The following is a 10,290-nucleotide window of genomic DNA, read 5'->3' on the forward strand; positions in this document are numbered from 1 at the left end:
CAGTAACCTACACTTTTTTCTGCCCAGAAACAGCCTCTGAGGCATCTGACCTCTTTGCTAGCTAGGTATCTGTGAATCTTTCTAAACAAATCATCAGCTGGGCTTGCGTGCAGCTTTCCTGTTGGTTGGCATTTAGTGATGTCGTGGGGCTGGGAGCCTTTGTAAAGATCAGATTTCTTTCCTGACCATTCATTGCCGCTGTCCAATTACAGGTTAGGGGAGAGTCTCTTTCTAATTCTTGCCTGTCTCCCCTGCTGCCCGAATCATCACATATTAAGTCCTCTCTGTAGCTAACCTCTCGGATGAGAGCCTAATAATGCCACCTCCTGACTGGGCAGCAGGATACGTCCTCATGCATCACAACTTGAACAGGTTTGCATTTTTTTTTTAAAGTGACACACTTTAGAACTATAGCTGTTAGGGATGAAGTCCACTGCCCCCTGGGCATGCAGGACACAGGTTTAGGACAGAAGCTATATCCTGTTTCCAGTGCTACTATAAAACATAGTGACGGGTACTGTGTAAGAAGCCAAACTGAGTAGACCAGTATTAGAAAACAATTGTCGACAAAAAGCTGGCAGTGACTTGGGGGAATGGATGAATTTACCCACTACTTATTTTCCATCTCTAGTTTCTATGACTCTATGATATTAAATTAATTATGCCCTTGACATTTGCCGAAAAAGACCAAGATTTAGCATAATGTGCTCTATAGTGACCTATACATGAGCCTATATTTCGAGGCTATCATAGCATATTCTCCTAACGTGCTCTATGGTGCGGATATATTGGCCTACACTATTGTTGTTGATGTGCTCACTTTAATTTTCACACCCCCGATGCTGCCAGCACTTCAGATGAGAGGAGAGTCATCTGGCACTTGTTCCTATTCCAGCCTCCTCCTCCTCCCCTCACTTTTCTGCTGCCTTTGCAGGTAATGCCAAAGTCCCACTGATTTCAGTGGCCTTTAGAGAGCAGGCTCCTGACTTCTGAGTTGCCTACTTCAGAAGACAGCACCTGCACTAGTAATTTTACACACCGAGCGTCCAAACACCCACATATAAACCTTTCACTCAGAGTAGTCACTATGTCTCTGTGTACAGAGAATGTTCACAGAAGCTCATATTTTAAACCACACTCTAGATTTCTCTGATCAGGAGCATGCAGAAAATGTGTCAAAAGAAATTAGGGACAAACCGATAGTTGCCTTAGTCCCCTACACTCTCTGTCTTTTTCTTTCCGTCTGTAGCCTCATTTGCTTGAGGCACCAAACACATTTACAAATGACCAAGTGTTCTAAGATTTGTTGTTTATATTCCATTACACAATGAGGCCTGCAGAAATATTTACAGATCCTGTTGATTTGCATGTCAGGAAGTGGACAAAGACTATATGCTATCGTATGTGGTTACTTCCACCAGTGACCCTTAAGGATGTTGATTACCCCATTTCTCCCCTCAAATGGCCTTCTCAGGCATGTGACAAGTAAAATGCAAATATGAAAAGCTCTCTGAGAAATGATCAATGGTAAGGGATGTAGGGCCACATCCTCAGCTGTTATAAATCAATGTTGCTTTATTGAAGTAAGCTATACTGACTTATAACCACCTGAGAATCTGGCCCCTAATGTTTAGTGAATCCCACTTCCTTGTCCTGAGAAAGGACTTTTAACAATTGCATATTAATATATGTTTGATTGTCCTGAACATATATTAGACTGCACCATCTACCATGTCTGGTCTGCTCTGCTGGTGTAGATGGGGGTCAGGACATATCTCCTCCCTCTTTGTGGTGATGGATGCTCAGGGGGAAACTGGAGGGAGCAGGGACTGAAAATGTAATTAACAATAGGCCTGTCACAGAGAGGAATGCAATGGAGAGGAAGATCCCTGCAGCTTCCACTGACAACCAGCGTCCTTCCTTCCCTCCCACCTCCCTTGCAGGAGTAAGGCACAATTTGGCATGAATGTTTCTAAAAGCTGCTCATCAATTGAAAGATCTCTGAGGGTCACACAAATGATACAAGAGGACAGACATTTTGGAAAGGGCAACAAGGCCCAGTAACCAAATAAATTACCTGATCCCGCATAGAAAATCCTAATGACCCATCAACTAATGGAAACAAACTAACATCACCAAACACACACGGACGGGGAAAAGGGAAAACTTTCAGTTTCTCCTGCTAGGATTTGACTAATTGGCTTTGCTGCACCACGAGGACATTCCACAATCACAGGCCTTTGTGGGGAAAAACCTGACTTTGTGATTATCCTGGGGTATGGTCAGCAAATCTAAGCAGGATGCTCTCAAGTGCTGTAATGAGAGTTCAGGTAGGGAAGCAGGCAAGCCCTGCAATCCAAGTTTTGCGTCAAGTTTTTGTATATGTTTTCCAAGTTTGTTGAGGGCCTGTGAAGTGCTTTCACCCTTTTGCTTTCAAGGTTAGGGACACAACAGTTACTATAGTCTTTGCTCTTTCACCCACACAGGGACCTGCCTCCTGTGAGTAGGAGAGAAGGTCATGGGATGAGGCTTTCTAGAAAATGTGCCAAGACTGCAGAGTATAACAGTTTGAAGACATGTGTGGGAGAAATCCCCAACAAGAGTGTTAGCTGATAAGATTTGTGCATCTTCAGTGCCAATTATATTTTAGGAACTGAGTTTCCACATTTTGTTGCTTTAGAATCAGGACAACATTTTTACAATTGGGCCCATTCCTGATAAACTCTACAGGCTAGCTTCTTGCACAGCTACATTCTTCAGCCTATGCCTCTATGTCTGTCAGCGTGTAGGGCAGGTTAGCAGTATGCATCGGAGATGTAATGACATACTGTATCATGACGATTACTTCTGTGCTTTTGAAAATATTTCTGTGCTAGAAAAACTGATTTGTTGGCAATTCATTGATAATGTCTTTTAAGAAGAGTAATATATAGAGTGTCAGGTCAGCAGGACTGCTAGCAAAACAGAGGTACTTGGAGGTTGATTTTAGGGGCACCTACATTTTCACAAGTGAGCGCTTCTATCCAAAGGCTTTTAGAACCCAGACAACCTGTCATCCTTCATTAGTCTGCACTCCCTCATATAAGATGTGCTCATTGTGACAGAATATTTATTAGTGCTCTCGGATAGCAAAAATGACCTAATTTCTCAGTGGGATTCTCTTACCCTCAGCCTTTTATCATACAAGCACTCAGCTTTGTTCAAATCCCTCATCATGATATTCTTGTTCATTTGCTAGCCACAAAGTTTCATCCACTGTACTGTAAATGGTGAGGTATGATAGATGTGCATAAATCAAATCATGTTTGTTCAGAAGCTAAACCCCCCAAAATGTATTTGCTGCTTTTCCTCCTGTGACAAATGTAACGTCATGCCCCTCTCTCTACACGTGAGTAGTTGCATGGATCTTACATGCTTGGAGAGCCTTACAACTTTTCAGAGTACCTCAGATACTTTTCTATGTCCAGTAATCTCATTGTGTACTGGGTCTTGACTCTTATCCACTTTAATGTGACTGAAGGACATGCTTGAAGTTAAGTGCTTGCTGAATCATGGCCTAACTTTTACAATTAATCAAAACTCCAATTGCTTTTTTTGATACTGGCACAATAGTTTAGACAAACAGGGCTTTACTCTAGTACTATAGATTAGAATCATAGAATATCAGGGCTGGAAGGGACCTCAGGAGGTCATCTAGTCCAACCCCCTGCTCAAAGCAGGACCAATCCCCAACTAAATCATCCAAGCCAAGGCTTTGTCAAGCCTGACCTTAAAAACCTCTAAGGAAGGAGATTCCACCACCTCCCTAGGTAACGCATTCCAGTGTTTCACCACCCTCCTAGTGAAAAAGTTTTTCCTAATATCCAACCTAAACCTCCCCCACTGCAACTTGAGACCATTACTCCTTGTTCTGTCGTCAGCTATCACTGAGAACAGTCTAGATCCATCCTCTTTGGAACCCCCTTTCAGGTAGTTGAAAGCAGCTATTAAATCCCTCCTCATTCTTCTCTTCTCTGTCCTCATAAGTCATGTGCTCCAGTCCCCTAATAATTTTTGTTGCCCTCTGCTGGACTCTTTCCAATTTTTCCACACCCTTCTTGTAGTGTGGGAGCCCAAAACTGGACACAGTACTCCAGATGAGGCCTCACGAATGCCAAATAGAGGGGAATGATCACGTCCCTCGATCTGCTGGCAGTGCTCCTACTTGTACAGCCCAAAATGCCATTGGCCTTCTTCGCAACAAGGGCACACTGTTGACTCATATCCAGCTTCTCGTCTACTGTAACTCCTAAGTCCTTTTCTGCAGAACTGCTGCCTAGCACTCGATCCCTGGTCTGTAGCAGTGCATGGGATTCTTCCTTCCTAAGTGCAGGACTCTGCACATGTCCTTGTTGAATCTCATCAGATTTCTTTAGGCTAGTGTCATCTGCAAACTTGCTGAGGGTGCAATCCACGCCATCCTCCAGATCAGTGGTTCTTAACCTGGGGTGCACGCACCCCCTGGGAGTGTGAGATGCCCTTTCTGGGAGTGTGAGACATGCCAGATTTTTTTTAGAAGGTAAATCATTGAAAACACAAATTAAGCACAGTCACGTAAGTACAACTACTTTGTATATTACAGTAATCGTTAAAAAAGTATGTTAATAAATACATAGGTTTGATTAAACAAACAAAAATAGATATCTAAGCTTAAAGACCTGACCTACTTCAACAATTTTTGATAAGGGGTGTGAGAACATATTTTGAGAACCAAAGGGGTGCAGGCTGCAGTTAAGGTTAAGAACCACTGCTCCAGATCATTCATGAAGATATTGAACAAAACTGGCCCCAGGACCAACCCTTGAGGCACTCTGCTTGATACCGGCTGCCAGCTAGACATGTTATGAATTATGATTATGTTATGCTTCATCATGTTATGAAGCCTGAGTTATGGCAAAAGTATATTAAGATGCAAGGACATCACTGTTTGGAGTGGGTTGTTTTTTTTTTTTTTTTAAACAAGAATCTGGGGAACAAGGCATTCAGAACATTGAGCACCAGAACAGAATATTTAGCAGAGCAACTCTCCTACAAAGTCTTAGACACCAGGGAAATGACATTTGCATCAATAATATGTAGCTGTTTTTTTTTTTTCCATTTGCCCTGTAATTAGCACCAGATTGTTCATAGTTCAGGTCAAGCATACATCAGTAGATAAAGGGAAGATTGAAATGCAGCATTTCAAGGTAACTGTCCCATCTGAACACCCTACCTTGAGGATTGAGGCCCAAGAAAAGAAAGTTATGCCCTGGATGTGTAGCAGTTAGTGTTAGTGGTTAGCTGTTATGCTTGTCTTATTGAATCTGGGGTTGATTCTGGCATAGGATGCCCTTTTGAAATTCATTCTGGTGATCTCCTAATGTTTTCCTTCTGAATGGGTTTTATGGCTCATTTACTCTTTAGAATGCCATGTAAAATCTTGGCATAACATTTAGCGTTTTGTGCTGGTACATAATAGCAGCCATGGTCCACGACAATGATGGTTCTGCTTTGGTTATTGCACATCTACTTGTTTGTATGGTGATTGTGAAGATTTCTGAGCTTCTGTGATGAAAAGCGCTATTTAAATAGAAATAAGGTAGTAACGTAGGGGACACATCACCCCATTTAGCAATCTTTACACAGAGAACCCAATTCTGATGTTCATCATACTGGTGCAAATTCAAACAGGGCCTCCTGTGTGGGGGGGGAGGAGGATTGGGGGGGTGGGGCGCAAAAGGGGCAGCTTGCCCCTGTTTGAGAGGGGCCACAAACTAGTGGAGCTGAAACCAGGTCATAATGGAGAGGTGGCTGGGCCAAACCTGAGTGGCACTGCAACCCTGTGAACCAAGTCACAATGCCCAGAATGGGGAACCTATTCCAGTCCCATAGGACGGGAGCCATCCGTCACGGGACTGGATGTGTATGGGGCTGACTCATTCTCCAACCCCTCCCTGTAGGCCTCCTTTCAGTGGTAATTGGGGGGGGGGTGCCATTTCAAATTTTGCCCCAGACCGCGCCCAGAACCTCTGCCCTGAATTCATGAGAAAGCCATTGATTTCAGGGGAGTTGCAATAGATTTACACTAGCAGGATTTATCTTTGTGTTTTTCATATTCCATCACAGGTGTCCAGTGCCATAACTTTATAAATTTTGTTGGAAAACAGGTAAATACATTTAAAAATCTAGCCTTGGCACAGGTGCACCAATATAATATTGAAATATAATATAAAATAAAATTGAAGGTTGACCTGAATGGAATATAATTTCATATAAGCTTGATGCTGAAATTACTGAGTGAGGTTCTATGGCCTCTGTTATGCAGAAAGACAGACTAGATCAGAATGGTCCCCTTCTGGATTTAAAAATCTATGCTTCAATGCAATTAACACATTTTATCCATATTAAACACTAGGTTAGTAGCATACTTATTGGAAGGGAAGACCTCTTCGTGTGGCGTTTTCTGCTACACTCCCTCCAGATTGCCTGGTCTGGGAAGTGGTGCATGCTTTCATGGTTTGTTAGTTCCTTCCTTCCATTTAGGTTTTTATAAGGGCACCCCATCACCGTGGTATTTTAGCACTTTGACTGACTCAATCGTCTAAGTTTCCTGTGGACAGAACTGGGCAGCCAGGCTCTTCTCTGTCCTTGTTACTCCTTTACTTGCAATACCCAGCCTCCTGTGTTCTCCCACAGAATGGATACCCCAGCAGTATTCCAGGACCAGATTGAAAAAAGCAGCTATTCCTCGAAAGCCCGAGCTATCGCTCGCATCTGACTATAGCACGGTGAATTATCTTTTGGCACAGGTTGCTTTTTCAGGCCATAGCAAATATTATATAGCTTTTATACAGTTTGAAACAGAGAGGCCCTTGCTCCCTTTTTAATAGAGTGAAGAGTGGAGGGTTTAGCTGATGCTTTGTGTGTTGTTTTGTCTAGGTAGAGAATTAGTATACAGCAATCTGGGGTGTTTATCGGATTAGGTCAGTGTGCAGTTGGGGAATTTCAGAGCACAGCAGCAGGATCCACACAGTCAGTTAGTGTACTGCATGGCGTGTTATGCAGACAAAACTACACAGGATCGTTTTAGGGGACAAGGCAAAGATCCCATGTTTATTATGATAACAATTTGATCTATAACCCCTAGCTAATACCTAATACTTATACACACACTCACACACACAAATGTTCTGCAGCTGCTAGATAGTTACCAGTCCTGAATGTAGCTTGAGTTTGTGGCTTGGGTTTGCGGCTTTGGTTTGTAGCTTATGGCGGCTAACTGGCCAGGAAAGGTGGGCACAAGGAAGAGCTGGGTCTCTGTTGGGCATGCACTGATGCCCTTCCATGTTGGCAGCAGAATGTTACCCTCCAAAATCTTCCATCTCACCCATCCTTTTTGTAGGCTTTTGTTTGAATCCAGAGTCTATAGGTCTTGCTGAGTCACGCTGCCTCTGGTTTTGGTATGATTGATCTCCCGTCAATTGCAGACATGACTTTCAGCCTGGGACCTGGCTTTGATGTTCTTTCAATTGTACCTTTGGTCTTTTCTTTTTAGGGTGGACTCTTCTTGCTTTGTCAGGGCTGTTGGCTGCATCTTCAGCCGTTGGGTGTTTACACTTTATTTCATCAGGACGGGCTGGGGCTGGAGGTTGATTCCATCATCCATACATACCTCATTCACATGGCTAAACTAAACTAGTAAGATTACATCCGGGTTTTGCAAAATGAAGGTTGTAGCAGGCTTTTACAAAATGGAGTGAGCATTTTAAAATGGTGTTTGAGTTACAATATGGTAAGTATAGTGAATGGCAAACAGTGAGAAGACGTTACAATGTTGAAATAGTGCAAGTTTCAGTGATTTAAGCAGCAATTGGATTGAAAGAGAAATTTACAAGGGCAGCTGGTTGAACAGCTATGGCTCTTGACAAGCATCTTAATTTGTCAATTAGGTAGTTCTTGGGGGTGACTGGTTTTATGAATGAATGTTGTTTCATTCATAAAACTTTACTTATGAACAATTTCATTTATCAGTTTCACAGGTGTACACTATAAATTTACACCTCAACTTGCCTCACACTAATGCTCAGTCTAGACAAGCCACTACTGGTTGTTGCAAGCACAGAGTGGCTGTGAGTTCAGAAACCTCCCTTGTGTGTTACCCAGTCATGGAATCATAGAATATCAGGGTTGGAAGGGACCTCAGGAGGTCATCTAGTCCAATCCCTTGCTCAAAGCAGGACCAATCCCCAATTTTTGCCCCATCCCTAAATGGCCCCCTCCAGGATTGAACTCACAACCCTGGGTTTAGCAGGCCAATGCTCAAACCACTGAGCTACCCCTCTCCCCAAATCCCTCCCCTCCAATATCAGGGATAGCTGTTGCAGGAAGAGAAAAATTTTAGGATTAGATTTCCACAGCTGCCTAGGGGATTTGGGTGCCCATTTTCCATTCATTTTAATAGAAATTGGGCATCCAGGCCAGAACCCCAAGATGGCATTGAAAATGTCAGCCTGAATGTATACTCGGGAGTAACTGGAGTTACAGAATGTTTAGCCACTGCTCACCACAATTTGTTTAATGTCATGACTCTATTGAAGCCTATGGCAAAACTGCCATTTACTTCAATAGAGTCAGAAGAATTTCACTCCATTTCGTTCCTTAGCTGTATTGTGTTACTGTGAGCCATTCTTACCTGCAGCAGGTACCTGCACTGAATACTCTTCTCTCCTCTGGGATTGGAATTTAGCAAAACCAGGAAGTGGGTGGGTTACTTAATGTAATGTTTTTATATTGCCACAAGAGAGGGGCAGGAACTATTTCACCTGACTAGCAGAATTCCTCAATTGCAATAGTATAATGTGACCCTCCAGCTTCATGTAGGAGCAGTCAACGGCCCTCATTCAGCACATTCCTAACTTTAAACACATGGGTAACCCGCTGACTTCAATAGTGCTTAAGTACCTTTCTGAATCAGGGCCATGGGTAGGAAGATGTAATGGTTTGGTTCTTTCTCTGTCATTTCTCATGCACATTAGTGCTAAAGTAACTTAGAACATAATTTTGCTACTAAAAAAATAAAATAAATTAACATTTTCGGACTTGATCTGTTTTTTCCTGCAAACAGTCAATATTTGTTTGATAAAAGAAGCAGCCTAGATTTTAAAAATGACTTGTATTATTGAGTGCCTTAATTACTGGGTACCCAATTTGAGACATCTTAAAGATGGATGACCATCACCTCTGTAAATAAGACAAAACTATTGCATATGTTTTGACAATGTCTGGGTTTTTTAGAAGCTATTAATGCAATTAAAGGAATGTGTCCTCAGACTGACATGCTATCCATCGCTCCAGACACTTTACAAGAGCAACAAAAATTCTCAACAATTATTCCAAACACTAACTTCATTGAAAGGAACTCACTCTGTCACTACCAGTCGTATCTATCTTAGGGTGTTATACTGTAACTCATCACTATGGTATCTGAGCATAAGGACAGGTAAAATAGTCCATTACGAGTAAGTACAGGCCTCTGTCATTGCCCCAAACCTACAGGCCCAAAATCTATTGTGAAGTTAAAAAAACATGCAAAAACTTCAGAATTTTTTGATTCAGGCACTTATGCAATACATTGAAATACGGGAACAGAAGCACTACCAAAGCTAGGAATTACTAGCAATTTCACGAGCCATTCTTTTGAGATTTGCTTATTGTGAATCAATGGAGTATGAGTGTATGGTACAGAAAACCCATATGGAAATGAAAAAGGTAGGGTTGCAGCAACATCTTATAGTCTCAGCACTTAACTATGTGGCAGGTGGAGGTTTCAAAACTCTGATCTTTTTCAGTGCTCTAATGAAGTTTGGCATTCTAGCCAATGTGTTTGAGAAAGGTTGTCTAGAAGGCTGTGAGCTGAGGTAATTACATACCTGGGAAAGATCATTTTGTTTTTTCAAGTACTTGGTGTGTATGGTTTCTGAAGACTTAAAAGTCATTTTTCTGAAGAAGAAAACAAATTTAGGGCTTTATTCTGGCCCCGTTTCATCCCCTGTACACTCTGAAACCCAGGGCAGTTTTTATATTTACTGCACATTCTTTTACTCCCACAATTTTTCACTTTCCTAAAATGTATCAGCTAGGGGGGAAAGCATAGCCCCACAAAAAATGTACTAGCTCAAGAGTTTCTTTCAGCTGAACTAGTGAAATAACAATAGGGCCTTAAACTGAAGAAATAATTCCAAACAATGAAACACTCCACTCAAAGACTATAAT

The sequence above is a fragment of the Caretta caretta genome, chromosome 7, assembly GCF_965140235.1.
Source record: "Caretta caretta isolate rCarCar2 chromosome 7, rCarCar1.hap1, whole genome shotgun sequence".
Lineage (NCBI taxonomy): Eukaryota > Metazoa > Chordata > Testudines > Cheloniidae > Caretta > Caretta caretta.